This window comes from Lagopus leucura, unplaced genomic scaffold (genome assembly GCF_019238085.1).
Source record: "Lagopus leucura isolate 7727_CA_CO unplaced genomic scaffold, USGS_WTPT01 Super-Scaffold_100159, whole genome shotgun sequence".
NCBI classification, from domain to species: Eukaryota; Metazoa; Chordata; class Aves; order Galliformes; family Phasianidae; genus Lagopus; species Lagopus leucura.
The window spans coordinates 31,690,526-31,710,969 of record NW_024962335.1 but is presented as its reverse complement, the minus strand read 5'-3'; the positions used below and the strand labels follow the sequence as shown (position 1 = coordinate 31,710,969).

General features: G+C 41.9%; 1 protein-coding gene across 2 annotated transcripts in view; it reads right to left on the bottom strand.

The window, feature by feature from the left end:
* The window catches only part of PRR5 (proline rich 5), an 84,028-nt gene extending 65,244 nt beyond the window's left edge, over positions 1-18,784 (bottom strand). The window contains exon 1 of one of the 2 annotated variants that reach the window (XM_042889839.1): positions 18,646-18,784. The gene's annotated coding sequence lies outside the window, so the exon portion shown is untranslated. The remainder of the gene's footprint in view (positions 1-18,645) is intronic. The other variant, XM_042889840.1, reaches the window with a different exon arrangement.
* Between the last annotated feature and the right edge of the window lie 1,660 nt (positions 18,785-20,444).

Sequence of the window (20,444 nt, the reverse complement as noted above, 5' to 3'; positions counted from 1 at the left end):
CTTAGTTTAAATAACTGTGTACGAAGCCAGGAGTTTTACACTGCAATGTGTTAAGGAATGCACACTCAAGCAGCTCAGCACTCAGTTTGCAGAATGGGAGAAATTATCTAAGCTTGAAAGCTTGTAAGGAAGTGGCATTCTGCATACGTGGGGGGCAAGGTAGAGAAACTGGCCTTTTCAGCAACACCCATACATCTGAAAGATGACAAATGAACATATTTCATGTGAGATATTTCACATAAATGCTTAAAAAAGGCAAGAACACCATACACTGCTTATGAACATCCTATGCCAACAAAAACTGCAGACATAGACAGGAGTTGTCCAAATACATGAAAAATTTTGTTAAGCAAAGCAACCTGTATTAGGGCAGAATTTTCTTGGTTTGGCTGGCTTTGCAGTAGAAGCACCTGCCAAAACCACAGCGGTTAGGACACAGACGTCCTTCAAAGCCACAAACAGCTCAGCTCTGCTGAAAGTGGATATCATCACAACACCTCTCTAAAATAATAGGTGTTGCCATGAATTTCAGCTTTATTTCCACCCTGCTTAAAAGACAAATTGAAAAAAAAAAAAAAAAAAAAAAAGATTCTTTATCTCCTTTCTAATTTAAAGTATATGAGAATTCCCACTGAGATTGGACAGAAAGTGCAATAAGAGCTATTTGGTTCACAGATTAGATGCTTACAGGTATGAAAATATTGTTGTGCATGGAGATTCTGCTTTGACACTTCAGTGCCAGCAAATAAGAACATCTTCCACACTGCCTATAACCTGTGGTAATTTGATTAGCTGGAATAAGAAACCAAAACCATACCACAATTTTTTAGGACTGGGGGGGAGAAAGTACTTCAGGGCAAAGATCCTCAGCCATTTTGATTGATGATCAAAGCTCAGCCATTCCTTAAATGTATGAAGCATCATTTCTTTTTAAACTTGTGAATTATATTTATTTTGCTCTCATCCAATATCCTGCACATTTCAACCTATTTATAGGCTCAGAGGAAATGGAAAATGAGAATGCATGAGGAAAGTAAATAAATAAATAGATAGATAGATCAGCCCACAGTGCTATAGTATGGAAGTTGTAGGACATTTTAACTAAGTGTATTTGTTGCACCAGTGGAGCAATCAGTGTGTTATTTGGGCAGTAGAGCCGATCAGGAATTCATACAGCTTTTTATTACCAAGCATTGATACCATGCCTTAAAGCAGGCACTTCCCAGAGGTGAGTTTTAGAATCAATTTTGTTTTCTAAGGCACAGCATCACTTACAGACCCCCAAGCCTTGCTACAGGGAAAGCAGGAACAAAAATCCTTGATGACAATCACTGCGGATGACCCTAAACACTTTTGCAGACACAGCCATCACTTTGCTGCTTTAGGACCTGAGATCTCCCAGTCAGCACGGAAGGAGACACGAGCCCAGAAGAGTGCAGATCCCAGAGCACACTCACAGATGCAGTACAAACATGGACTAATGTAGCTGCCCTCTTTATCTACATGACTAGCTTAGTCGTGAATGTGAGTAAAACTAATTCTTTTCCAGCAATAGGAACTTGTTTGGCCAAGGGAATGCCGGCTCCTACTTAGGACTGACAGCAGGGGCTGCAGTAAATCCCTCTTTCAGTTGAGCTGACACAGTTGCCCAGTGATGCCTCTGCATAGCCAGCTGCAGTCAGAGGAATCAGTCACGGACCAATTTGTGGTATTAATGTGCACGTCATTCAACTCAGCTATGAGTGACTGTCAGATAACTCCCAACATTTCAGTAACTGCAGAATGCAAGGTGCTAGCCAAGAACCAACATGCTAGATGGAAACTGATTATAACTATAGCCAGCCTGGCATGATTGAGGTCTGCTGCCTGAAAACCCACAGCAGAGCATTACGGGCCTTCTCCTGTTGAGAGATGTTCTGACCACACTGACCAGGAGGAACATTGGTGGCTGGAAATGCAAAGGCTGGGTCACTGCTTCAGTTCTGTAAGCTCAGGTAAATCAAGCAGAAGCGTGGAAAGAAGTAAGAAGGCACCAATTTAAAAATACAGTTCATACTCTCCACTTTTTCTGTGTGTGGGTTCTTTTTGGTGGTGGATAAGTAGCATTTCAGTCTATGAAGCAACTGGCATTTGTGCTCTCGATGTTCCCCTCCCTGGCTATTTAATAAACCAGCATACATCTGGTCCCAAGCATCAAAACCACATGGTTCAACATATGCTATAGCTGCTACCCAGGCACCCTCATTTACTGTTTTTTTCAGACTAATGCGGGATTTGTAGGTAAAAAAAAATGATGTATGTATTTCTTTTTGCCAGAGATAAAAGATAACTGTACTTCCTCTGCACTTTATTTAAAGATTAATTTTCTGTAGGGAAAAAATGTCACTTTAATTAAGCTAGAATTCAAGCCATAAATTCAAATTATAACAGAAGGATGAATTCTGATGAATTCTGGCTACAGAAATCAACAGGAAAACCCTTGTTGACTTTCCCTGGGGCAACACTGTACCCCAGACAAATAATGATTGTTTTTAATACTGACTTCTTGTAGCTGAAACCTTTTTGCTGACCATTTGTTTCTGTTCCACGTATCTTTCTGAGTTTTCTGCTGCAGTAGTGACAATCTGCTTGTGCATCTCCGAGGATGTAAACTGAGGAAGACAAAAACCCAAAAGGAATATCTTCTCCTCAAAACCCACAGAATCACAGAATCACAAGGTTGGAAACGACCTGCAAGATCATCTAGTCCAACCACCCTCCCATTCCTATCAGTGCCACAAGCTACTAAACCATCTCTCGTAGCTCCTCATCCAGGCGCCTCTTGAACACTGCCAGGGATGGCGACTCCACCACCTCCCTGGGCAGCCATTCCAGTGCCTGACCACCCTCTGAGAGAAAAAGTTTCTCCTAATATCCAACCTAAACCTCCTCTGGTATAACTTCTTGCCATTTCCTCGGGTCCTACTATTTGCCTGGGAGAAGAGGCCAGACCCTTTTGCACCACAACCTCCCTTCAGGAAGTTGTAGAGTGCAATGAGGTCTCCCCTGAGCCTCCTCTTCTCCAGACTGAACAATCCCAGCAACCCTTGGTGTTACCCTTATAAGAAGTTGGAGGAAAACTCATAGAAAGCTCTGCACCACAATGGGTCAAATTTTATTCCGTGGAGACAAAGGAAAATCTAGAATGTGTACCAAGAACAAGAACAAAATGTAAGGGGCTATTAATAAAATTAACTTAGTCCAAAAATATCAAAAGATATCCTCTCTTTCCTTAGATTGCAACCTTTTCCATCCTGAAAACTCCTGCTTAAAACCTCTTTCATTCTTTGTTTGCCATCCCTTAAATCTCAAGCACAAAGACTAGCTGACAGCACAGACCAAAGTGGTGCTTTCATGGGGTTCTGCCTGTTACATGCGGGACCAATTCCACCAGAAAAGAGCCAGACTGCTGAAATTGAGCTGTGCAGTAAATCCCCTGATTTGTTACCCAATAATGCAAATGTTTCATCAACATTACTTAAGCAAAAACATTTCATAAGCGAAGCTGCAAATGCAGCTGCACCACTGCCAGTGTTCTCATGGTGCCAGCAGGCTGTCAGTTGCATCACAGAGGTAAAACAGCATCACATTTGTGAAGAGGTGATTGCCACATGACACAACAGTCCAAAAAAAACAACCCAAAAGCTGTGCTCCTCCAGATCATAAATGTCATTGCAGACTGCCATTTCTAAACCCTTCTGTACTGTTCTGGTTTTGCTTTTAATGACCACTATAACAAAATGCTTAACGTCTGCAGAAAAAGACTGGAAAATCCTATTCACGCGAATTATTTCTATGTTCATATTTGATGTATTACTGCTTAGGTTTTACCAGTTGTCCATTTATAGAACTCCCATCAGAAAATCTGTGTCCCACCATGATTCTAATACAAACAATAAGGTTCAAGTAGCTCAGGGTAGAGTTCTTCTGGGGAACACCACCATTTAACTAAACATTGTTAGCTCCCTTCAGCTTTCTCAGGTGAAATAGAAAGACCTTTCCCGTGCTTCCATTAAAGCACTCAAAGTTATGAATTTTTGACACAGCCTTTGAATGGTTTTACTAGGAAATGATGCAGTTGAGTGTAAGCAAGAGAATATAATGAAGGATTTCAATGGAGCACCTGCTGGGTCTCCTTTGCTGGCTCAGTCACCTAGGGCAATCTTGTCGATAGGGACCATCACCTCATTTACCCCTTAATCTGAAAACTGAGCAAATTAAGGCAAGATCCAACATTCCCCTCAAAGAAGAGAGGCACTTTGCTTCAGCTGCATCTTCTTTTTAGTAAAGCATCCATTTTTTACCTCCATTCTCATTCCTAAACACTGCAGCGAGGTAGAAAAGCAAAAGAAAGACATTTTCATTTCCCTCAGCTATTCATAAGCCATTCTGCCCACAGCCCACCTTGCCCTGACACCCCTGCCATCCCCATGCTCAGCCACCAGCTGTGGAGGTGCCAGAGCACATTTACAGCAGCTGCACCTAAAACATATGTGAAAAGCATTCACAGCAAAAAGCAGCTTCCTATGAGAACAACAGCAGGCCTCTACGGAGGCATTACGGAGGGATTAAGAGACTGATGGATCCCAGACAACTGAGAGTCATGAGCAGCTAAGAGGAACAAATCATTGCCTTCTCATCCAACTCATGGCTTCTGGCAACGAGCAAGCTTTGGAAGAAGCAAAAGGAGAGGCAGAGAGAGGCATCTGACAGCAGAACTGAGCCAAAAGCCATTTTCAATACAGCAATAACATTGAATCCGCATGGAAAAAAGAAACGACAAGGTCATGACTCGTGATAGTCCTTGACAACTTAATTTCTCTCTTTTCACAAAGCTGTAGACTCTGCTGAGCATGCTCTAAGGCCCAGAGACATTAACATGAACTTCTCCAGTCATATCACTGGGATTCTGGCTCATAACTTTTCTGAACTGGGCAAAAAAACATGTGAAATCTCACAGTTCCTCATTTTCAGGATTACTGTGTTGGAAAAAGAGAGTCCTGTCTTTGCATGGATAGCACCCCATGGTCATGCATACTCTCTCTATGTGCATTAGAAACGTTTTCTTTCTGGAAAGACAAGTTCAAGAAATTACAACACTGTCACCCCTTCCCTTCCTCTACCAAATCAGAGATTGCAGATGGGACATGTCACGTGGGTCTCTTTCGGTGCAAAGCCCTACGGTTGCAGGTTTGCTGCCAAGACAGGTGAGGCTCCGGTGAAGCTGCCAGATGCAATAGGGAGATCCTTTCTACCAGCCTTGCTGATTTTGAAGAAGGGTAGCAAATAGCTAAAGGCAGTGATTTAAATTTCCTCTGATGTTTCTACTATATGATCAGTAGACTTCTACCAACGCACAACAAGCAGCTGCTTAGTCAAAAGCTTCTTGAGTAAAACCCATATAAGGAGAGCAGGGCTCTGCAGTTGCACCTACTGTTGCCCTCAGAGTGCACACCTGAGACCCCAAAAAGCCTTGGAGAACAGATGGAGAAAATGATGTAAGTTCTTGATTAGTGAGGACAATATGCCTGGGTAGCAGGGAGTAAAACAGCACCAGGAGGAAATAGACTGGATCTCAGATGGCTTTATCCTTCCTCCTGAAACTAGCCAGAGGCTGGATGTGCTGCAACAGTGTCAGGACAGGGTGCAGGATATAGGGAAGGACTTAATGGGAAATAAAAAGACATCAAAAAGAAAAGAGAAACAGAAGTACAATTACAGGACCATCATAAAATTCAGCTAGATTCAAAGCGGTCATAATTTTGTGCCATCAGTAATTCAAAGCCCTACAATGCAAATATTAGGGAGCTGTAACGTTCCCCCAACATCACCCCTTCGGACAGTTAGGGAAGAGGCACACAGAGCCCCTAAAAAATGTAACATTTTCCAGTAATGATTACAGTGAGGAGATGTTAATCCCCAACAGTATCAACTGCCTGAGAGGTGCTCAGGCTCCGGAAGGGACGCTTGTCAGTGACTGATCTGTGGAAAAGCTCTATGATCATTAGCAACCCCATGTGAGGAAAAGCAGAAGTAGAGTTGTGCTGGATTTAAATTTTTCTGCACTGGGTACACAAGGTATTTTTTATTGCCACCAACAGAGACTGACTGGGTCAGGAGCCAGGTTTTTTTGATACCCCTCTGAAGAATGTGTGGTTCCAAGGAGGAGGGATGGACTCCTCTCTTCTGAGATGTCAAGGAAGGTACCCAAAGATTCTCAAAAGCACAAACACACCCTGAGTATTTTTGCTTAGTTCCTAGCATTCATCACCTTGAAGGCCACATGTGCCTGCTCTCAAGGTCTCCACAGCAGTACATGCAAAATACAGCTTCACAAAGGAAAGGAGTGCTTCTTCCACATGCCCGGGACAGAAGTCATCTCACTACAGCTACAGCTGGCAGTTCCCCTGTACTTTTAGATAACCTCTTAATTTTCCAAAACTGATTATGATGTACTCAGAGGTACAGAATTTGATCCAGATAAAGCACTTGTACTGGAAGTACATTTGGCTCCCAAATTCTGGCCAAATTCTGGGGGCAGAGAAGAAAGAAATGAGGGGAAGAAGAGGATATTGAAGGATTCAGAGCAAATAGAAGCTGTGCCTTTGAGTTCAGTGCAATCTGAGCAGGTTATTCACCAACCTCAGTCTCCAGGGTCTGAGGCTCTCTGCACAGCTCTCATGGCCATCTCCACTGGGTGAGAAGAGTGCAGTCTGCCAGCAGCAGATCAGCTGAGCAGCTCAAGGTGGGTGGATGGTGAAAACAGCAGTTTGTACCCTTCCTCTCCTGCATTTTGCTCCTCACATTTTATTCCCTTTCCTGCAGGCGGGGGAGGAGAGAGAGCTGCTTGGACCTCCACATGTTCAAAGAGCAAATGAGATTCGCTTTATAATTGCTTCCTGATTCTCTGCGTGAGCAATCTGTCCTCAACCAGACAGATGGCAACTGCTGCTGCACAGCTGCTCCAGCATGGGCAGGGCTGGCGGGTGAACAGCAGGCTGGTGGGATGCTCCTTTAGCTCAACAACCCCACAGAACCCAGGAAGAAAACCCTGACTGTCAGCCAAAGAGAGCACAGTCTGTAAGTCATTCCCACAGGATGGCTGGTGGTTCATCAGAGACTAATTTAAAGCATACTTGTTCATTAAGACATAGACCATACCAGCCAACAATGGGAACACATCAGACAGTCAAAGGAAGCTACAGCATTCCCACCAGTGCTACTTGTGAACAATCTCCTCACCAGACCTCCTACTTTCTATTAACTGGGAATGCATATACATACATATATATATATATATATATATATATATACACACATATATATATATATATATGTACTTTTTGAGTGTGTATTTTTGTGTACTTAAATAAAGACTAATACAGTGTAGTCCTGTTCATAAGTTGCGTAGGCACTATCACCACAAAGTAACTGAAGAGCAGCTGCAGCACTAAGTCTCTCTTCTGTCACTCCATATACAAGGTACAGCATCCCTTTGTCAGCCACCATAGCACTGCTTCATCTCAGCCTGCCTCTGTTATGGGCATATGAGTGTAACAGCCTCTTTAGGGCTAAACTGGTGTCAGCCAGACTCAAAAAAAAAAAAAAAAAAAAAAAAAAAAAAACACACCAAAACAAACGTACAGAAAAATACAAAAGAAAGAAAACATGGTCCTTGATTTGCCAATAAAAAACAAAAAACAAAAAACAAAAGCCAAGAAGTTTTCCCCATTCTCCTCCATTCCATAAAAGCAATGAGTTGTCCCAGACAACCAGCTGGCTCCTAACACAGCTAAAGTTTTATACAACTTCAAAAGAGAAAGATACCATCACCCAGAGAAACAAAAACAAAGAAAAAAAACTCTTTAATTTGCCATTATGTGTTCCTGAGAGATTTGACCCTTGATTGTAATGTCACATTCCTACCAAAATTTCCATGACAGTTAAGATTTTTACACATGAATGGATGGATGAATTTGTTTCCAGCAAAGGAAGTCATATCACCTACCTAGCTGCACAGAGCTCTGTGAACTTTTGGACTGTGTACCAAAATATGTGGTAAAAATCCATAACAAATGAAGCTCCCACGCATTAGCTTCTCACCAAGCAGAGAGGAAAAGAGCTGCTAGAAACCCAACATTGAGCATTTAGAAAACGAACATTTTGCCAACGAATACATTCATCAGGCTCACAGCATCACTCCAGTTCTGCTCCAACACAATTGTTATGCTGGTGTGAAATGCATGTACTGAAATCTATCCAAGCTCCTGCTCAGACACTATGATATGCTGCAAGCAGGTCCCCTGGCAGATGCAGGTGGCAGGTTTAAAGCAGGCACCAGCTGCAGCAATCCTGATGCCCAGGGCAGGAGAAGAGCACCATGGCAGTACCATCCTCTACAGCAAAGCAAGCATATGCGAGAACAACTCAAGGCAAAGGAACAGCAGCAACTGTGTGGGGAACAGAGGAGCTCTGTATTTAAACTGTCTATAGCAGGCTTGGACATGTATGATCACACAGTGTACCTCCTTTGAGTAATTCAGCAGAGGCTTTCTTGTACCACCCAAGAGTTGCAGCGGGAATGCAAAGCTACAAACCTTAATGTACCACTGAGCGCTTACAGCTTTCCACAACTCCTCTGTAACCAGGTAACAACCCTGTGTAAGCAGCAGGAGTCACTTAACATCCAGAACAAATACAAATGCTCCTTCATCAAAAGGTAGCCCCGTTGGGGATCCATGTTAGTTGGTTACTTTCATGCTCCCGTGAAAACAAGGGAAGCACTGGAGATCCAGTATCACAAGTCATCGAAGAGCAACACAATTCAGATCTAAGATCCAACAGCACAGCTCAACCATAGATCTTACAGCACGTTAAACCAAACTATGGGAAATCTTATGAAAACCCAGCATTACAATAGCAAAATTAGGTGATAAGCAAAGAGAAGGAAGAGTCTGGACATGAAGGCTCACTGTGAAGCTTGTCAAAACTCTGCTGGTGGACAATGTTGGCTGGCCAGTGCTTTAATGGTGAATTTACCTGGAGCCATCTGCGTAGTGCTGACAACAGAGGGAATTTTTGCTAGGGTTTCAGCATTCACATTTGAGCATCAGTTGTATAACAAAGACAGAAAAGTGAATCAGAACGGAGATCCTGAACAGTGATGGCCAACATTGGCAGCAGTTATCTTCAGCGAGCAAGGAATACATATGTTAATGGAAAGGAACTGCAACCTGAAGCTGCTCCAGCTGCAGTCCCTAACCTCTACCAGTGCTATCACTTAATCTCTGCTGAATTAGCAGTGAAAGCACTGCTCTACCCTTTCAGAGAACAATGCTGGAAAGCTGCCAGGGGTTAACAGGCAAGGAAAGTGTCAGGGAAAACCCCCCAAAGAACACAAACCCCATACTTGAAAGCTATTCAGAAGACTGATGCAAGCTGAGGCATTACCTCTCACATTTAGTTTAGGAAAATTTCTCACAGGCACTTGCACCTTAGTAAAAATTAACTACAAGCTGGACATTTTTTTCCTCCAAATTTTATCAAGCAGGCTCCCAAGCATTTACAAAACAGCAAAAAATAGTCGTATTAAAGCATTTTTAATTATTACTGTTTTGCATTAAACTGTGGGGGTCTCAGCCATAGACCAAAATCTCCCTGAGTTAGGTGACGTGGGAAGGCAGCACAAAAAGATTATTTTAGCAGAGGCAAAAACAGAAGCATATGTTCTCCCAGGATATGTTCTAGGCACAACCCTTCATGGATAATTAGAGTAGCAGAAGAACTTCCACATAATCTCACAGCAGCAAGCTAGACAACATGGAATTAAAAAGAAAAAAAAATCTTCCTTGTATCCCTTCATTTTCAAACAAAAAGTGAGAAAAAAGGCTTTTGTCAGGCACCAGGAAAGACCAGCGGACCCCAGTTGTTTGCACTGAGCCAGCGTTTGGCTCTGAAGACCTCACCAAGATAACAGCAGCACAGCTGCCCTGTGGCAGGACAGCACTGCCCCACTGCTCATGGGAAGCACATGTGGCACATTTGCCCCTGTTTAAAGGCAACTTCAAAATGAAAGGCAACTTAGAAATGACTGCCCTGACTCCAATTTAATTCTGATGGCTAGGAAGTTGAAAAGTTATTATTAATACTATATTGCAGCTATAAATTCTGTTTTTTACTTCTGCATGTTTGCCACATAAATAAATATACACCAGAAATGTCTTCGTTTTGCTGGAATACGCTTGGGTGATGGTTGGCGGCTCTCATCTGTTAATTAAAGGGCAGGGGAAGAAACATACTCTCTCTAAAATATTATTTCTGTGGTTATAATGATGCTCAAAGAAGATATACACAAACAAAAATAGCCCTCAAAGGTGAAAAATAAAATAAATAGAAAGGAATGCTCCCTCCCTACAGCTCCCCCAGATCCACTCTTTTCAGCAGTCTGCAGGCAGAGCTTCAAGAGCTGGAAGAATCTGCTGCCTTCCCCAAGCAGTGAAACTGGGCCAGAAGTCTCCAGGTTTTGAAATTCAAAAGCCCCTCTCACCTTAACTGATTTACTGTGGTCATGGAACCCAAGCTTCTAGTTTTAAAAAAAAAAATCAAGCATATGAAGAAGGGCACAACCCTCATTAGTATTAGTTCCTCATTTTTACTGAATCCGATTTCACTGCCTCGCTGGAGGGAGAGCTGGAAGGCAGTTTTCCATCTATGCCATCCTGGCACCACAGCCTTGCCGTGGTGTCAAACCTGCATCTCCCACTTGGGTGCCAGGGCTGCACAGTGTTTCAATGAGGTGTACCACGGTGCAGCAGGGCCCATATATCTGTGTCCTCCCTCAAGTTCCTTCATGCATAAAGGCTGCAGCAAATATTTCCCTTATGTATCCTCAAGCTTGCTATATGAGCTCTTCCACTCTGTAGAAAATAAAAGACCTCTAGATAGCCCAGCATCCTTAATACAAATGGTCTCATCTTCTACACTGCTGCACATTTCCACTCAGTAACATCAGCCACAGACAGACACGTCCCCTGACAGTCACAGGTTTACTGTAGTAATTTACAGCTTTTAAACAGATGAAACTGGAAAGTAATTGGAGAAGGTGGGGAAGAGGACAGGATAGGAATTAGGACAGCACAAGAGTTGACTGTCAGTGCTGCAGGCATTAGCTACAGCACGAGCAGTGTTTGCATACAAATACCCCAAGAAAAGGGTACACAGCGCTGCCCGTGGAAACAATTTATACCGGAAAAGCAGTGCAAAAAAGAATCAATACTTTTAGCTACTCTAAAAGCATGGGTGTTACTCACCTTCCCAGCACTTGCTCTGACAAACTCTTTCTCAAGTGCTTCCCAGACTTCAGCCCAGCTGCTAGCACAACAGCATAAATAAGCGCTAGCTCATCGCATCCTGCTCAGTTCTACAGAGCAACCCACCAGCACCAACACACCTCTGCATCTGCCAGCCCCTCAGCACAACTAAACATTTGGGTTCCTTTTCCGCAGCAAGAAGTTGTAAATTCACAACTAAACAGACTGCTGCCTGGAGAGGACCTGCATCAGGCCAAAGGTGTTTTGTTTTCCTTTCAATGTTAAGAAGATAGGGGTTTTGCTGCAGAATCAGCAAAAAAAAAAAAAAGAAAGTTGTTTTTAAAATCTAAGCAAAGTGATTTTCTCTTAACTAACTTATAATGTCCCCTATGACTCTGGCCACCCTGACCACTGGCACCATCCACGCTTTATTTGAGCCCAGTGCAGTATTCCTTAGAGGTCACAACTGTCTTCAAATTCCACTAAATCCACTCTTATTTCCTGTTCTTTAATCTATCAGCTTAATAAATCTGCTCCATTATTGCCTCATTTGCAGAGGCAGGCAAGAGACTGCACAGCACAGCAGATGCAGAGAACTTTATTAAAAACAAAAGGACGAGGGAGGGAATCTAAGCAAATGGTTCAGTTTGTATCTAAGATCTTGAAACACATGCCCAGAGCTGCAGGAGCCAGCCAAAGTAGTGGCAAAAGTTTCTGAGGCCTTTAGATCCCTCAAGAAGCTCTTTTCATCACTGTGGCCACCCTAAACCACAGCACACCACGCCTCTAGCATTTATATGGGATAATACAGCAGAAGTGCTGGGTTGCACCCAAAGATCAAACCACAGGTAATCTAGCCCCGTGGTATGTAAATATAGCTCAGTAGCAGCCATGGATAAAAGCCACTCCGAGCTCTCCAGGGCTCTGCCAGATGTATCTAGCCAGTCTCTGGAAAGCTCAGATTGAATGACTACAAATCCCAGTAAATATATATATCATCTGTTTCATTGCCTGCATTTCCTGAAAGAGTACAAAGCAAAAAGCTCTAAAGGGTACATCCCTTTACGTATGTCTAAGTCGTGTCCATCTTTCCTGGCTCCTGCTGGCAATGGGATTGAGAGGACAGAAGATGCTAGTCGAGATGTCTGTCTGGACATGCTCCTCCACTGATAGGAAGAATGGCAAGCACCATACACTATTTTCACTAGTTGCACCAACACAGCGCAGGCAATCTCTAGATATCTGGCACATCTTTGAGGGATTTACATTCTGCATACATGACTACATAAGTGCACTGCAGAAAAAGTGCAGAGGGGTGGCCTGTTTTAAGAGCAGCATCAACATTCATGCTCAATCTGTCACAGAGTGTGCATCCACGTGTGTCCCTCCGTGTGACTGTGCAGGTGAGGGCCCATACGGAAAATCAGAGGGAAAACAAAAAATGCTTTGGGAAGAGCCTGGGTTCTGCTAACTGCCCTCTGACACCCCCATACTCGGCTTCAAACTCAAATGCCAAGAAAATCATGCTCCCAGCTCAAGTCTTCAGAGGGCACTAAGTATTATGTGTATAGCAGGTTGCATTCTACAGTGCCATCATCCTGATTTCAATAGGCTTTCATCGTTCTTCTTGCCATTACAGGAGTTAGGGACAGTAAAGAATCTCACAGTTTGACCATTTGTGCAGGAAACTGAATGTTCTTTTTCACAGGATTACGTGAAAACAGAGTATCTTTATTTTCAGCAGCAATTCTCTTCTCCTGTTGTCTAGTACTGAATAGAGAAGCTGTCAAAACCAGCAAACAAACAAGACAGACAATAGGAGGGGCAAGCTCTACCTAAAGCATTCGCTCTGCCTTACCATTTGTCAGCCCCTTTATGCGAATGAGAGGAAGTGCAAGGCAAAGAGAGAACGTGAGAAAAAGCATCATGTTTCTGCCTAAGCGCACAGAGGAAATGAAGGCTTTATAAAGCCTAACTCCTTGCAGCATTCAATATCCATAGGACACAAAGATTGTTTTTGCAACAGTGGTGGATATTTACTCTCTAGGATACCTAAATGCTGCTAAAGCGTCAGCTGAGAATTTGCCTCGTGTTTGTTTACTGCCTAACCACACGGGTGGTCCTAGCTCCCGAACACAAGGGTTTAAAGACTCAATTAAAAAATGCCAATAAACAATAGATACAAAAGCAGATAAATGGGGTAGTGGAGCCATTTGTTAAATAAGCATGACTAAGACTTCCAGAATTAGTATGTACAGGACTCCTCGTAAGCCAAAAAATAATTATGAGGGACAGGATTAAAACGTGAGCGATCAAAAAGCCTTCACAGGACTTCAGGGTGGACCCCAGTGCATTCAGGGGGAGAATAATAGCTCTGCAATTCAGTTGCATCTCTCATTAAACACTGTTAAAAACTCTATGAAAAGAAAATGGAATTGAATTTAGACAGCTAGTAGATATTCTTTTGGATAGCATTCTGCCAGCAAAAAGAATAAAAAGCAGCAGTGCCAGTAGTGTGTTACCAATGTTAAAAACTTGACCCCAAAAACATCAAAAGAAGGAATTTACTATTTATTATTATGTTAGTATAAACCTTCCATCTCTTTCCTTACTGGGGCCATTCTTCACATGACATTTTCTGGAAAATGTTGAGAAACCCGTGATGACTGTAACAAAGTGTATACAGTGCTGTAGACAGGGAAAAAATATCTTACAGCCCTCTTTAATACTTTCTGTCCTTTCTGTATAACCACAGACAATTCCGGTAGTCATGCAAACACACCCTTAAGCCTGAGTGGCCCCAGGAAATTGCTTAATAGTGATGAATGAACAAAAGCAATGCAGAACAAAATGAAAAAAAAAAAAAAAGCCAACACAAAACCTGACTGATGCTGGAATTGCACATTACAGAATTAAATTTGAAGCATGCTGTAATGCCAAATTTGATCCACACAAGTAAATCTCACACACTTGAGCCAAGCCCTGGCTTCGTATTTGAACTTTCCAATTGTTTCACTTACACAAAACTGGCTTGGACGTTTTATGAAAACAGACGCATTTTCAAAAGTTCCAATACTTCCTATCTTCAAGGGTGCCAGAATTACCACAAGAATGTCTTTTTCCTGGCATTTTGAATAGGCCTCACTGATAGGACACACCAAAGGAAAACTTACACCAGGAATACTGCTTTATTTAGGATTAGAGTTTTTGTTATACCAAGCCAACCCAGACATCTCCTTAGTCTGATAACCCACTGCCAGTGGCTTTCGCTGAGTACTTCAGAGGTAACTTAAAAACCAAACCAAAAAGTCCTAATGGCCTTTGACAAATGTTCAATTCTGGTAACACCCCATTTCTGCACAAGCACAATCCCTTGCTGCCAACCAGTGGAGTAATCAAGAGCGAATCAAGGCTCTCCGTACATAATCAGCAATGCCCATATTTTAATAGCAAATTAACACTATAAAACCAGATCACATTATAAGTTAATGCAGACAATAATGCAGGCAGCACTGGATGTTTCTCTTAGAATTGCATGTGAAATGAATTTATTCACTGGAACCAACAAAAGTTGCCACATTCAACTAGTTTGATGGTGTTTTTTTAAATCAAAGTATAAAGAGGTAATTAAAGGAAGAGAAGTCACCTTTTAATCTTTCTGGAGAGATCCCTGAAGGGATATTTTATGGCAAAAAAAAATTGAAACAGTAGTAAAAACAGCAGTACTGGCTTATAGAGGGGTTGGATAAGCACATCCAAGCTAGATTAATGCACTTTCTGGATGAATGTTCAATTTTTCTAAGCCTTCTGACTTCCTTTGAAACCAAAACAAAAAAAATATATATTTTTTTAAAATCACAGTTTAATTTCTTCTTTCCACTTCAAATGGGCAATGCAAGAAGCAGAGAACTGATTCCAAGTCATCCAATGAGCAAATTCAGGGACTCAAGTTACACTTAATTAAAGGAGGGTCATCTGTAAGCCAGTTTTGTAAATGCTTTTTTGGTTGTTGTTTTTTTGTTTTTTTTTTTCACCCTGCCTGCACTCCAATAAACCATTCATGCTGAAGACAGTCAAATGATCTCCAATTTTTAAAGCATCCACTATGAATTAGAATAGAAACATTCCTCCCTGTCTTGCAGCAACATACCATCTTGGAGCATTTGTGACTCCACTTGTTCTTGCAGTAAGAGCACGTCTAATTCATACAAACCCTAGACTATTCCAAGATGGACAAGAAATGCAGTGGAGAAAAGACTACATGTTAAAGACACCGAACCACCTGAGAGAGGTATGTTATCATACTAGTTGGCCATTCAGTTGTCTCTGTTCATGAACACATCAACTGCGTATCTGAACAGAGGGACAGAACAACCACTTCTATACAGTAGTACCACAAAACTAATTAGGTTTATGTTCAAAATCATAATCCTTTCATATTCTTGGAATCATCTTCCAAATAAACCTTAAACCCAAATAAACTGATTAAATTCAAGCAAGCAAAAATAAGATCTTGGACTGAAAAATCCCAGGCACTCATCCAAAGCAGCCATCCCTCCCTCCCCTGACTGCAGTGTTTCGGATCACAGCCCTCAGCCCTTCTGATCTGTTTGTGTGTTGCCCAAGATTCTAGAATAGCCCCTTTGAAGTTGCTTTTCACACTTCAGCAAGCACACAATGTTGTGTCTATTACAGGACTCAGCAAAGAGGTAACTACATTCCAATAATATCCTTTTTTAAAGCAAGAAAACGCCCCGAGTCTTCTCCTTTACAGATTTTCCTCAAGAAAATATAACACAGATCCAAGAACACAAAATAACAGAATCAACGTAAACAAAGCACTATTTCTAGCGTGACCTGCTGTGATCACCACCAGAAACTGTCCCCCATCTCTTTCCCCCTCCTATCTTTCCTTGCGGTGTGATCAGAAAGGCATATCATATGCTACAACATTTGTTTTACAGAGTAATGGCATGGATTTCAGCTGCCAGCAAGACACGCATTCCTATATTCCCTGAACTGCAGGCTCCTGTGAGCTAAAGATGGCACAGGATCTATCAGTACACCCAGCCCCCTTCTCTCCCCACAGCGCCTAGCCCAGGCTGGCAGGGCGGTCCGTCCCCCTCAGCAGGCTGCACGGGTGATCTAGGAGTGGGTTCTAAGCAGAACAGCAGGCCTGTTAACTGCACACTCATTTCTGACATCTCCATCCCAATCCCCAGGCAAGGCTCAGCCTGGGAGATCATACCACTGAGCTGTCAGCCCTGCAGAACATCTTCCTGGCCTCTCCACAAGCTCTAAAAATCCCCAAACCAACAGCGCTACCAGGATTTCTCATGGAAGACTATTTAGAATCATAGAATCACCAAGGTTGGAAAAGAACTCCAGGACCATCCAGTCCAACAGTCTACCTGCCACCCACAATTCCCCACTAAACCACGTTCCTAAGTACAAAATCTAACCGCTCCTTGAACACCTCCTGGAACAGTGACTCCACTATTTTGGAAAATAATTTTTTCCTAACATCCAATCCAAATCTCCCATGACACAACTTGAGGCCATTCCCTCTAGTCCTATCACTAGTTTACTCAGGAGAAGAGGCCGACCCCACCTCATCACATCCTCCTTTCAGGTAGTTACAGAGAGCAATAAGGTCTCACCTGAACCTCTTCTTCCCCAGACTGAACAACCCCAGTTCCCTTGGCTGCTTCTCCAGACCACCAGCTTTGTTGCCCTTCTCTGGACACACCCCAAGGCCTCAACATCTTTCTTGTAGTGAGGGGCCCAAAACTGACACAGTTTCTACACTAGTTCTGATACAAGCCAGGATGCCATTGGCCTTCTTGGCCACCTGGGAAACCTTGCAAAGGCTAAATGATGCTCTATGGGGTATCTGCACCTGAAATCAACACTAAGCACTTCCTCTTAATTCAGCCAACTCAGTTACCTGGGCAGTTTTTTCCCTTCCCTCCCAAGCTTTCAAAACGCAGGAGTCTTTCTGCTTAACCCAGGGAGCTCACTGCACCCAGAGCACCCACACTACTCTTTTATGCACAACCAGGATACCACAGACAAATGCACCACCTTACATTGCTGCTTTACTGCCACAGCCTTCCATCTGTTTTAACCCCGTGACTTTTGGTATGCCATCACACACCCACTGCACACACTAGCATTGCTCATTTTATTGCCCTTTTCCACTCCTCAGATCGTTCCTTGCTGCTGGTCTGCCAAATGCTGAGGGAAGGTTCACTTCCAACAGCTGCAGGCACTGAAGTTTTACACATTTGCAGGTAAAATGCACCAAGCTCTTCTGATGCCTTTCATGTTCCATTCCTGATTGTCAACATACTGGCATTTACGTTACAATGGTAATGAGTGTAAATGCATTTTATTCTCATCCACACCAGGTTTCCAAGAAGAGCTGCAGCTTTGCCTGCTCACTCAAGCAGCATGAAGAGTATGTACATGATGATACACAATACCTTTCAGTCCAATGCTGAGCCCCAAACTGCTCTTAAGGCAGACAGAATTTCAGCCTAACCAACACGAAGGCATATACTGTGGCTAGCTGACAGGCAGGAAGGGGTTTGGGTTTTACAGTTCTTGTGAGCCTTCCAGCAGTCACAGGGTAATGCAAAAAAAAAAAAAAAAAAAAAAAGGAAGAAGTGGCAGAATGTAAATATCTTTGAAATGAAAATAGTTTGGAATAAAATAGATGTTTCATTTTTTCCCCAAACATGTCTTTGTTTCAGATCAATAATCATTACGAGTAACAATCTGGAACTCAAATGTCTGAGCATGGGAATGCCCAGGATCCTTACGTAGCATCTGATTTAGTTGTCAGGTTTTGTTTAGCATTCTGCACCCGTCCTCCAGTTTAGCTTGCCTGAAAATTTTAAATGCAAATGTATTTGCAAGGTGGCATAAAATATCAGAATTTTACCTTATACCACAGCTTCTAACTCAGCTCCCTCTTCCTCACTCCCATATATGCACATTTCACAGCCACTAAAATAAATATTTGAATAGAAAAATCCTTACCTATTGTAATTTTCCCTACTAAAAGACTTTCATTGGCCTTTCTGCTGAAACAGACCTAAATCACAGTTTAAGCAACACTTTAATATCACCAACAGCTTGAAACATACAATTGAAACATACAATTTTAGAACAGGCAACCGATGTCTCTAATAGTAATACTTAATTCAAATAATCCATAAGCCTCATAGTATTTTCCATATGCGTGAGCCAATTAATCACTTTAATCACTGTTTTCTCCACACCTCAAACTCACCATTCTTGTTCCAATAAACCATGAGGAAAGCAAATGGTACCAGGAGGACATACTTCTGGACAAGCATTGGTCATTTTCCTCTCTTCTTTTTGTTCAGTGTAAGAGAGTCCTGGACCACAGACGTAGGCAGCAAATTACCAGGTCTCATAATTCAACAGTTCCTTCAGACACTGTGGTCATGGCTACAGGAAAAGCAAATTTTCCATTGACTTGACTATGAAGACATTTTTCTTGCAGTAATGCTAAAGAACTTCAAACACCATTAGATGTTCAGAAACAGATCTAACCATTCTCCTCTTGGTGCGCGGATGCTCCTTCCCATTTACAGGACCAATTTAGGCACAAGTTGAACACAGCTCAGCCATTCTACACTGAGTTGTACAAGATCAGAATATGCTTCAGAAATTATAATAATATTATTTACAGAAAAAAAAAAAAAAAAAAACTCTAATCTTCCCCTTGGAGCACAATTTTTGCTTTGCTTGTGTGGTTTATTATCAAACATACATGCAAGAATGATGCTTTAAAGGACGACAAAGAAGCAGGCCTGCATGTCAGCTGGCACAAATTATCAGAGCCTTCAGTGCTGAACCAATATACCTTCTTTCAGCTAATATCCACTACAATATTGAACTCTCCTGCTGGAAATGCTATTTTTAGCATTACCTATTGTTTTTCTTAAGAGATTAATTGCCACTTACAGTTCTCTTACAGATCTTGCATTTTATCATATGTGTTTATGGAGTTATTCATTAATCCTGGTGGTTTTTATATTATATAAAAAAAAAAAAAGATAACTTTGCTGACTTTATTGTGACTACATCTAACAACTATAATTCTACCTGCCATAAAAATTGAAAGACACTGCTTCTATAATAGAACTCTGTGAAGAAGAGGGGTGACTGTAACTGAAGGATCAGATTTTTTTTTTAACTGCTCAGGGCTTGATTTTCTGAAGTGCTCAGAACTTGACCTGCACTACTGGTTGACACAAATGCACTTCCATCAAGGTCTTCCGAAGAGCTCTAAATACAACAGTTTGAGAAATAAAGAGAAAGAATCAGGAATCTGGCAGTTTATTCTGGAGCATAGGAGTGCTAAAAATCCAGCTCCATCTTGGGAAATGAGTTCTTTTGGAAATTCCTCTTACACTGCTTTGCAGTGTCTGTTTACTGCACACTCTCTGGGAACATGTCTTAATTCCATATTCCTTCCACAGTCTTCCCCTAGTCAGATTATTAATAAGAAAAATGAAGCATTAAGTCACCCCATCAATAGTGTGTGTTTCGAGTATGAATTCTCTGTCGATACGTGTATCTAGTAACACATTAATAGACTAACATGGAATAAAACAACTGGAGTTAAATTCACTTGACTCCTAGAACTAAGTTTTAAATGAGTTATTCTTCGGCTAAGGGAGAAGTTATGACCAAGGGACAGTTTTGCAAGGCAGCACCACAGTCAGAAATCCACCTATGTCCTACATACCAAGACAACCTTCTTTCACAGCTGGCCTAAATGGTACAACTTCTATTATTCAAACTATAGGAAGGCTGCCTCATCATCACCTACTGTTCTTCTTTCTGTACAGCTAATAGGTGTGAGAGACAGTGAAACAGAAAAGAAAATCATTTACTTTAAATGAAGCACTAACATTTTTGTTTTAAATGTATATTTTGATAATTAATCAATGCGCTGATGACTGCAAAAAACTGATTATTTCCTCCGATTTAAAATGAAATGCTCAAAAGCACACTGGCTGGGAATTAGAAGCAGTAGAATAGCTAAATCATCTCCTT